Here is an 11,028-nt window from a genome sequence, read left to right as displayed (position 1 = left end):
TGACAGTATTATACCATATTACACGGGGCATATTTTTAGCCATCTTTTCCTCTGCTATCCAGCTGGTGCATTGTGGGATGATGGCATAGTATGTAGCTACACTGTATTATTTTTTTACTACCTTAAAATGAAGCTTATTAACAAGCCTAAACGTAGTTTAAAACCCTTACCTATATCTGAAACCATAATTCAGATTTGAAGAAAATAATGTTGCGTAAATAACGCATTCCTACCTTTCTACAGCACCTAAATCCTGATAAGGTACACTTCAGGCAAAATATAGTACTTTCTGTATAAATACAAATCATTTAACAAATAAAATATAAGAATACAGCATTTATATATTATTACATTTAAAGAAAGCCATGTTAAGCTGCTGGACACATGTCAAGGTCCTGTAACACAAGCGTCATATCATGGTGGACATCCAGGAAAGGGATGCTTGGGAGACAAGTCTGGGATTGAGCGGATATAAAAGGCTTTAAAGGGAAGCCCAAGGGCCACAGGGATTGAGTCTGTGTGGCCCCCAGGCCGGGCAAACAGAAAATAAACAATGCTTCTAGTGATTAGATCATCTTTCATACCATTCACTGTTCATTCATATCACATCTCTCTACTACGTGTGATATAAAGACTTCCTGGATATTGTGAAGGTAATGTTACACATTTAGTGCTGCAACGATTAATCGATTAACTCGAGTATTCGATTTGAAAAAAATATTCAAATTAAATTTTGTTGCCTCGAGTATTCGTTTAATTAAAGTGGCGTTGTAATGGTTTATTTTGAAAGTGTTTGCATTTACTTTTGTTGATTAGGGTGGATACACTGCCGTCTGGTCTGCCTCTCTTCACATGGCTGAATCCAACTGCTCCCTGTTAAGACCAACGTAAGCTAAGTTTTTGTTTGAGCTAATGTTTTTTTAATGCATTAATAATTTAATTTATTGGTAAATTTAGCCGTTTTTTAATGGGAATTTGTGTCTGAACCATTTGTTTAGAGCATTGTAAAAAAACAACAACAAAAAATGCATTTTATAGCATTTAAGCTAGTGGACTTTTTCTATGTACGTTATCCAATTGTTCTTTTGTTTTACATAGATCCTCATTTTTTAAAATAAATTTATATTGTTTGAGGTTCAGCTGAGGTATTTTAATTTTTTATCTTCCTTATCCGATTACTCGATTATTCGAACTAACTAGTCCATCGATTAATCGACTACTAAAATATTCGATAGCTGCAGCCCTATACACATTAACTCAGTCGTTGCAATTGATGCGTCTATTGAAGTAGATGACAGCGAATGTGTTAATACCTCTGCAGATGTATGATGACTGTCACCTCGTTGGCAGGAATTTTCAGTACAACTGATAATAGTGTGCAGGGAATCTGGAAGTCACAACAGGGGGTGCTGAATGTCTTTTTTTTTTTTTTTTTCCCCATTCAAAAACAGCAGCTTTGGTCCACATTTGTCATGCCCGCGGTTTTTCTACATACTAGTACAAGGTGTGCACAATGGCACAACACACGCATACTGGATAGTTTACATCCTACTCCTAGGCTACTACAAGGACAGCGTTTCATTTCACCTACTGTATGTGTTGGAGTTTTTGTTTTGGAAATAAAAGCTCCCACAAAATCCCTACAGCTAGATGCTGCAATGACACACAAACACATTTGAAAACTAAAAGGTTCAATAAGCGTCAGTTTAACACACACTTTTCACAACACAAAGCAAGGCAAGGCACATTTATTTATATAGCACAATTCAACACAAGGCAATTCAAAGTGCTTTACATCGCATGAAGATCAAAAAATCACATTTAAATCAATACAACGTAAAAACCAAGACAAAAGATCGCATTTAATCACAAATAGAATAAAAATAAATAAATCAAAATAAAACAAAAATAAAAATAAAACAAAACTACTACTACTAATAATAATTGAAATCAGCAATGGAGATAAGCACGAGAGGAATAGAAAGCAGGTAGATTGAAATATATAGCCAGTTATGGATATGCAGTGCTAAACAAAAGCGTTTTTAGCCCTGATTTAAAGGAGCTAACAGTTTGAGCATACTTCAGACGTTCGGGTAACTTGTTCCAGAGGTGAGGAGCATAATAACTAAATGCTGCCTCACCCTGCTTGGTTCTTTTTCTTGGAACATGCAGAAGACCGGTTCCAGACGACCTTAGGGGTCTAGATGTCTCATAGGAATCTAACAAGTCAAGCATGTATTTTGGTCGAAGGCCATTAAGTGTTTTGTAGACGAGCAGTAGTATTTTATAGTCTATCCTTTGACTCACTGGAAACCAGTGTAGCGATTTCAAAACCGGTGTAATGTGGTCCAGCTTCCTTGTATTTGTGAGGTCTCTGGCTGCAGCATTCTGTACTAGCTGCAGCTTACTGACCGATTTTTTATCAAAACCTGTAAATATACCGATGCAATAGTCCAATCTGCTGAAAATGAATGCATGCATAAGTTTTTCCATGTCTTGTTGACACAAATAAACACAAATAAATTGCACATGAAAATCCAACAGTGCTCTGCACGGCAACAGCTCAACAGCAACGACAAACAATAATATGGCTACAATGCAAGCTATTTGAATTCCTCCACTGTTTAAATCTGCAGCTAATCTTTTCTTGCTTGGCACTATTATAAACTATCATAATCATCTTCATTTTCGACCTCGGATTGAATTTTAGAAAATTTCACTGTTTTTGCAAAGAAAAAAATCGCTAATTCATTTTTGCGCCATGTTAACGCCTCTTCTATCAGCAGTTAACTTTTCCGTTCCAATAGTGTCTTATTCAACATGACCTGGTAGCAAAGCAAAGTGTCAGGTGGTGACCATGTTATTAACAAAAAAGAAATAACTTTTTTTTCGACATATATATTTAATCCCCAAAATCAGAGGTGGGTAGAGTAGCCAAACATTTTATTTAAGTCACATTAGTGTTACTTCTAAATAATTTTACTCAAGCAAAAGTAGTTATCCAAAAATGTACTCAAGTACAAGTAAAATATTCGCTGAAAAGAATACTCATTCAGTAACATTGTGAGTAACTGTTAACTATGTCTGATTTAAAAAAAGATAGTATATAATATATATATATATATATATATACATATATATATATATATATATATATATATATATATATATATATATTAGGGCTGTCAAAATTATCGCGTTAACAGGCGGTAATTAATTTTTTAAATTAATCACGTTAAAATATTTGACGCAATTAACGCACATGTCCCGCTCAGACGGTATTCTGCCTTTTGGTAAGTTTTACAGCAAGGCTTTTTGTGCTGTCTAACAGCGAACTCTTGTGGTGGCTTTGCGACATGGTTTATTGTTTTCTTGCCAGTTCAATATGGCTGCACGACGTCTCGGGCTGACGCCTACGTTGTAATGTTGTGCTTATATGATCCTTGGACCAGATTTGTCCGTAAGTATGGTTGTTGTAAAGAATGTACATATTATGTTAGTAAGCGAAATGTTATATTTTTTGTATGAGACGCTTTTTGTTTATGTTTAGTGAACCTGTATAGCGTGCTAAGCTAACGTTGTTGCTAATGCAATGCTTGTGTACTTTTTTTTGTAGTTTTACGGCGGTCTAAAGAGGACAATGGTTTGAATCCATTTTATTAATAAATCAGATGCAAAAAGGAAGAAGTCTGATTATTAAGGCGTCGTTCACTAGCTGTCTAGCTTTGGAAAAAGTAGACGCTTCGGAGTGAGGACAGCATAGACAGATTTAAATGACAGTAGAGTGAAATGCCCACTACAGTCCTTATGTACCGTATGTTGAATGTATATATCCATCTTGTGTCTTATCTTTCCATTCCAACAATTTATTTTACAGAATATATACATAATTTACAGAAAAATATGGCATATTTTATAGATGGTTTGAATTGCGATTAATTGCAATTACGATTGATTAATTTTTAAGCTGTAATTAACTCGATTACAATTTTTTATCGTTTGACAGCCCTAATATATATATATATATATATATATATATATATATATATATATATATATATATATATAGTAGTAAGTTCCAGCACAACTTCATCTATGTGAACTTTTATTATTGTACTGTACTATAACCTATTACATGACCATATTAGGCCAAAAGGATGACACAAAAATAATCTTAATTCAGAACAGAACAATACTATTGCCCCTTTCAGACATACTGAACTACCAAAAAAAAAAAATGTACCAAAACACTTTTTTCCCCCTCAACACCCTCAGCAGCCCACTTCCCTTAGTGTGACAACTACAGTATTGTTGCACCGATACAGTTATCAATACCGATAAGCCACTAAAATGACATAACGCGCCAATGCTGCACAATATGTACTCTTCGAGATTTAGTTTCCAATGGCTGGTCAACTTTACCAACCAAAAAGAATTGTATATATTTTTTTCAAAAAACGTGGTATCAGTACAGTATACAGTCACGGACGAAATTATCAGCACCCCTGGAATTTTCCCAGAAAATACAGCATTTCTTACAGAAATTAATACAATTAAAAATGTTTTCAGTATGAATGTGTTTATTTTTTGGATATGCAATGGAAAACCACAAAACAGCTGAGGAAAAAAGTCAAAATTGACACAATTCTAGACAAAACTCAAAAAAATAGGCTGGACACAATTTTTGGCAGCCTCACCATTCTTTTTTCTGGCACTGGGCACTGGTCTGCAACCATTTCTTGGTGCTATTTGATGTATGTTTTTGGTCAATGTCCTGTTTGAACACCCATGAACTCTGACGCAGATGCCAGAAAAAAGAATGAGGCCTGCAAAGAAAATAACACAGTGCCTATAGTCAAACATGGTGGCGGTCCACTGATGCCTTGGGGTAGTTTTGCTGCCTCTAGCACTGGGTGCCTTGGCAGTGTGCAATGAGTCATGAAATCTGGAGACTATCAAAATGTTTTGGGTCGAAATGTGGGATGCAGTGTAAGAAAACTGGGTCTGCGTCAGAGGTCACGGGTGATCCAACAGGACAGTGACCCAAAAAATACCCCAAATAGCATCAAGAAATGGTTGGAGACAAAGCGCTGGAGAATTCTGAGGTGGCCATCGATGTGTCCGGATCTAAATCCCATTGAACACCGATGGATAGATCTCAAAATTGTTGTTGCTAAAAGGCACCCTTCAAATCTGAGAGACCTGGAACAGTTCGCAAAAGAAGAGTGCTCCAAAATTCCATCTGAGAGGTACACGAAGCGGTTACTTTCTATTATTTCTTTTAAAGGATGCCGGCCAAATATTGAGTTGAAGGTGCCCAAAATTTTGTCCAGCCCTCTTTTTGCATTCTGTTTAAAATTGTGTACATTTTGGCTTTTCTCTTCAGATTTTTTGTGTTTTTCCAATGCAAATCCATAAAATAAACACATTCATACTGAAAACATTTGTAATGGCATTAATTTCTGTGAGAAACTGTGTATTTCTGCAACAATGCCAGGGATGCCAATAATTTCGTCCATGACTGTACGCATCGGCCGATAACACACAGTTGCGTTTTGGAATCGGGAGCCAAAAATGGTATTGGGGCAACAGCAGCAGACAGGCTGGTGAAAAATCCTTCGTAAATTATCTGAAAAACACTTGATGTGTGATTAATAAAAAAAAAAAATAAATCAAAAAGAGCATTTCATATTTTCGGACACACACAATTCTGCCATCGTGTGATGCCACACCTTGTGTTAGCTAAAGCTAAAGTGGCGTTCTCAGTGGGTGTTCCCCATAGCTTGTCAGGACACATCTGTGGCTCCTGGACCGGGGGGAGCGACGGATTACCCCTGGGCACAGGTGAGCCGAGTCAGACATGGCAGACGTGGTCGAGGCGGGGGTGTCCGGGCCCTGGGCTTTAGGGGATCACACTTTAAAAGCAACTTGCTGGGTGTTCCCTCGCTGCCCTCGCCCTGTCTCATCCCGCTTGTTTGTTTGTCAGTCATTAGAGCACTTTTGAGAGTGGGTGGGCGGGGCCTCTTAATCTGGGCCGGTAGTGATTGTGGAGGACGGTCAATAAACGCTAATTGCTTGCACCACAGGGTTAATCTTGATGAAGACGTCTTGTGTTGTTACGCTAAGAAGGTGGTGAAATATTGTTTTGCGCTTTATTAATAGCGTTGCAATTCCTGAAGCAGATGGCACATCTGTCTACAGGCTCTCATGTTTGATACTGAATGTGTAAACGAGTGTTTTCCAGCCTTTGTTTAGACAAGACTTATTAGAAATTGGAAAACTGTACGGCACGTTTTTCAAACACAATAGCGCACCGCACGCAGGCTATTTTCAGACTGTGACGTCACATCGTAAAGCGGAAGTAGGACATTATATACACGCCCTCGCATGCAACCCGTTATTTTTCGGCCTTCTTTCTCTGGTAATCTTTCAAAAATTGACATGCCAATTATTCACAGCTACTATGGAACTTGTAGAAACGACTCTAAACTAGGGTTGTTCCGATCATGTTTTTTTGCTCCTGATCCGATCCCGATCGTTTTAGTTTGAGTATCTGCCGATCCCGATATTTCCTGATCCGATTGTTTTATTTTTTTGCTCCCGATTCAATTCCAATCATTCTCGATAATTTTTTCCCGATCATATACATTTTGTCAATGCATTAAGAAAAAAATGAATAAAACTCGGACGAATATACACATTCAACATACAGTACATAAGTACTGTATTTGTTTACTATGACAAGAAATCCTCAAGATGGCATTTACATTATTAACATTCTTTCTGTGAGAGGGATCCACGGATAGAAAGACTTGTGACTTTGTATATTGTGACTAAATATTGCCATGTAGTGTATTTGTTGAGCTTTCAGTAAATGATACTGTGGCCATCCCAAATGCATGATGGGAAGTGGAACCATGACTGTGGGTAGTGCTACCAATTGATATATCTTCTCTGCGTTGGGAAGTAACATAAGGTGTTCAGACAATGACCAAATGCCACCTTGCTTCCCCACATTGCTTCCCATGATATTTCTAATCATAGGGAGAGGGACTGCAATGCTTTAGGCAATTAAAGAAAGGCTCCAAAGGCTGCCAAATTTCCCTCTACTCCTTTTGCGCTGCCTTTTATCTCTCTATGTAGGTAAATCGGCGTCATTACAGATTGAGCGCGACAATGAGTGAGAGGGTCGTGCAGCGCATGCATTAATTGCGTTAAAAATTTTAACGTGACGCATTTCTTAAAAATTAATTGCCACCGTTATCAGGATAAATTTGATAACCCTACCTTAAAGCCTAAACTAAAGACTCTGGATGAGTGTTAACATATTATGTTTTCAACGTTAAATACAATTAGAAAATGACTTTAATTAATATATATATATATATATATATATATATATATATATATATATATATATATATATATATATATATATATGTATATGAAAAAAAAGGCATGGCAGACATTTTTTTGCCGATTCATATACTTTGAAAATTACGTGATCGGACCCGATCTAAACATTACGACATGTAAAGGATGTTTTCTTCATACTCTCCCGGAACCAAAAACTCGGAGGAAAAAATGTGAAGACTGCAGCTACTATGCTACTATGGCGCGGACATCTAAAAGACCAGTTTAACATCAGCAAAGTGAAGCCGTTCACATTTCATATGCAGTAAACATTTTTGTTTGGGCCAAGAGGTAAGCCATTTTGATATTTTGACTTATTTATTTAGCGTGGCGTTTTGTCGTGCTGCTTCTGTCTGACAATGAATGACCTGAAAAAAAATTAAAGTGGTATCTGACTACTATCGTTGTTACCTTTTCTGTTGTAAAGAAACAACTTTAGTAAGGAGGAAGTGTAAATAAATGAATAGAATTAAGATTTGTTATTAATGACAAAAAGAACTGTTCGTTGGCTGTCAACGAGTAGCATTTGCTATCGCTACACAAAACTGCAATGTCCCCCAAAAGAACGGTCAGAGACGTAAGACAACCAGAGGATATAATGTATAAGAAAGATGGGGCTTATGGTAGTAAAGGATAGATTGTTGGAACAGGAGAATGTCATTGTCAGTGGCGTAAGAAAAAGGTGTCGATAAAAAAAGCTAAGGGTAAGCTTAGGTCGGCTTGTTTTTTTCCGTCTTTTTCAGCCGTCGACACTAAAGCCATCTCTTTAACTCAGTACTTCTCAAATAGTGGGGCAGGGGGGCGCAGAGCGATGCCAGGGGTGGCGCATGTGACCTAGGGGAACATGCTTTTTTTTTTTTTTTTTCCCGTAATAGAATAAAGTGTACTTGCACATCCACTCAGTGGGTGGCAGTGGCGCTCTCATTTTCAAAGTGCGCGCAGTATTTTTGAAGTAAGCAAGAGCACACAGAAGAGAGATATGAAGAGCTGTGCGTCGTTTTTGAAAGCCGTTTTCCGGCAGGACTTGCGCAGCGACCCACCGTCTTCTCCGGTTCTCACGTGTCCGGCCGAGAAGTGCCATTTTCGGCTCTGGATCGTCACGACGACCGCCCTCACCTACGGTTCTCCCTAGGCTGCCGGGAATGTGCTTTTTTTGGGCTGTTTGCCTTTTGGCTTTTACATTTAATGCAGTGGGAAATGAGGAAAGACCACTGTTTACTGTGTCTAAAAATCATTATAGCGGACAGCCGGAAGCCAAATCAATTAAGACGCCACTTAAAGACATTAGACCCCAATCTCATTGATAAGCCGCTTGGTTGTTTTTCAGCGAAAACGTGCCAAATATTGCCAACAATCGTCCCGCTTTGTCAGTGTTATATAAGTAAACCTTTGAGCACTGTTAGCATGCTCAGTGCAAAATAACCCCACACCATTGCAAACTGGAGGTGATACTGTGAGCAGCAAAAATAAAAACTGTCCGTCTGTCCAAAGACACTTTAAAAAAATTTTTTTTTCTATTCAGTTTTATTTTTTCGGTCAAAGTTTTTGGCATATTGTCCTCATGAGTTAATGTTTCTAATCAATTTGAATTTGTTATTATTTACTGATTTTATTTTTCAGTATCAAAAGGTCAAAAATGTACCTTGAGTGTATTTTTAGTTTTTATGTGACTTTTTTTTTTTTAATTCAGGGAAATTTATGCACGTTAAGTCTTTTCTGTTACAAACAAAACAATGTTAATAAAGTTATACTGTATAAGTTGATCTCTGTTATTTTCTCTAAAAAGGACAGAATGTGAGGCAGAGGCGTACTTATAATAGTAATATTATAGACAAATCATACAATTTACAGTGGCGGCAGAGTTTGGGGGGGCGCGAAACATTTACGTCTTCCTTGGGGGGGGGGGGGGGCGAAACAGAAAATAATTGAGAAGCACTGCTTTAACTGAACATTTGTATGTTCTTCCACATCTTTACCAGTGAATTTGGCACCAGGGACATCATATTCGGACAAAATTGGTAGGTTTAGCTCTTTAAACATCTCCTTCGTACACTATTCCCATTCATTTCCTATTAGGGACAAACAAGAAGCTTGTCCCCCCTTAGCTAACAGCAGAGCCATAGAAGCTAACGTCATAAATATTAATGAGCGGAAATGACGTGGTACCCCATTGACGTACAAATGTACATAGAGGTACTAAAATTAGTGTTCAGGCTTCAAATTTTGGTTTCAAACAATTGTTAGGTTTTTAAGTTAGATTGCTTTCTCACAAACAAGATTCTGTTAGCAGTTAGGCTATATGGAAACTGGGACGCTAGTTGTGGAAAATATTGACACTAGTCTAAGGCATAGTGCTCAATTGTTCTCATTAGGAAAGACAAAGAGTGTATTACTCGTACACATGCTGTATATCAAGCGTATAAAACAAATGTCCAAAAGACTTGCCATGCATAGACAGTCTTGTGTGTCAATGATGTTTCTTCATTGATGCAGAGGAGGCAAAGCTCCACCAGGGGGTGGAATTTAGCGGGAAATTGGGGAAAGCCGACTGTCAAACATGGTGGTGCTCAAAATCCAGGCATGCGCACAAAATAATCCAAAAACAACAGATAAACAATGTGACTATGAGTATGTTACATATACATATATTACATTTAATAATTATTAGAGGGTTCTAGAAAGATTAATTTAAAACCCTAATTCTTGACTATGGCTTGAAAGTGTAAACCAGGCTTGAAACCTTACTTTAAACCAGTGCTTCTCAATTATTTTCTGTTACGCCCCCCCAAGGAAGACGTAAATGTTTCGCGCCCCCCCAACTCTCTGCCGCCACTGTAAATAGTATCATTCGTCTATATTACTATTATAAGTACGCCTCAGCCTAACATTGTGTCCTTTTTTTTCTATTAAAGAAAAAAAGTAACATAGATCAACTTATAATAAAGTATAACTTTTTTAACATTGTGTTGCTTGTAACAGAAAAGACTTAATGCGCATCAATTTGCCTGAAGTTAAAAAAAAAAAAAAAAAAAAAAGTCACATCCAAACTGTAAAAATACACTCAAGGTACATTTTTGACCATTTGATACTGAAAAATAAAATGTAATAAAATCAGTAAATAATAACAAATTCAAATTGATTAGAAACATTTACTCTTCAGGACAACATGCCAAAAAATTTGACCGAAAAAAAACAAAACTGAATAGAAGGGGGGGGAAAGGTCTCTGGACAGAAGGAAAGTTTTTATTTTCGCTGATTCACCACAGTGCTCACTAGTTTACTGATATAACACTGACAAAGCGGGACGATTGTGACAATTGGCAATATTCGGCACATTTTCGCTGAAAAACAATCAAGCGGTTTATCAATGAGATTGAGGTCTAATGTCTTTAAGTGGCGTCTTAACTGATTTGGCTTCTCCGCTATAATCATTTTTAGACTCAGTAAACAGTGGTCTTTCCTCATTTCCCACTATATTAAAAGTCAAAGGCAAACGGCCCGAAAAAAGCGCATTCTCGGCGGCCGAGGGAGAACCGTAGGTGAGGGCGGTGGTCGTGACGATCCCAAGCCGAAAACGGCACTTCTCGGCCGGACACGTGAGAAAGACAGTGGGTC

The sequence above is a fragment of the Corythoichthys intestinalis genome, chromosome 11 (assembly GCF_030265065.1).
Source record: "Corythoichthys intestinalis isolate RoL2023-P3 chromosome 11, ASM3026506v1, whole genome shotgun sequence".
NCBI classification, from domain to species: domain Eukaryota; kingdom Metazoa; phylum Chordata; class Actinopteri; order Syngnathiformes; family Syngnathidae; genus Corythoichthys; species Corythoichthys intestinalis.
Note: the sequence above shows the minus strand (reverse complement) of the source record.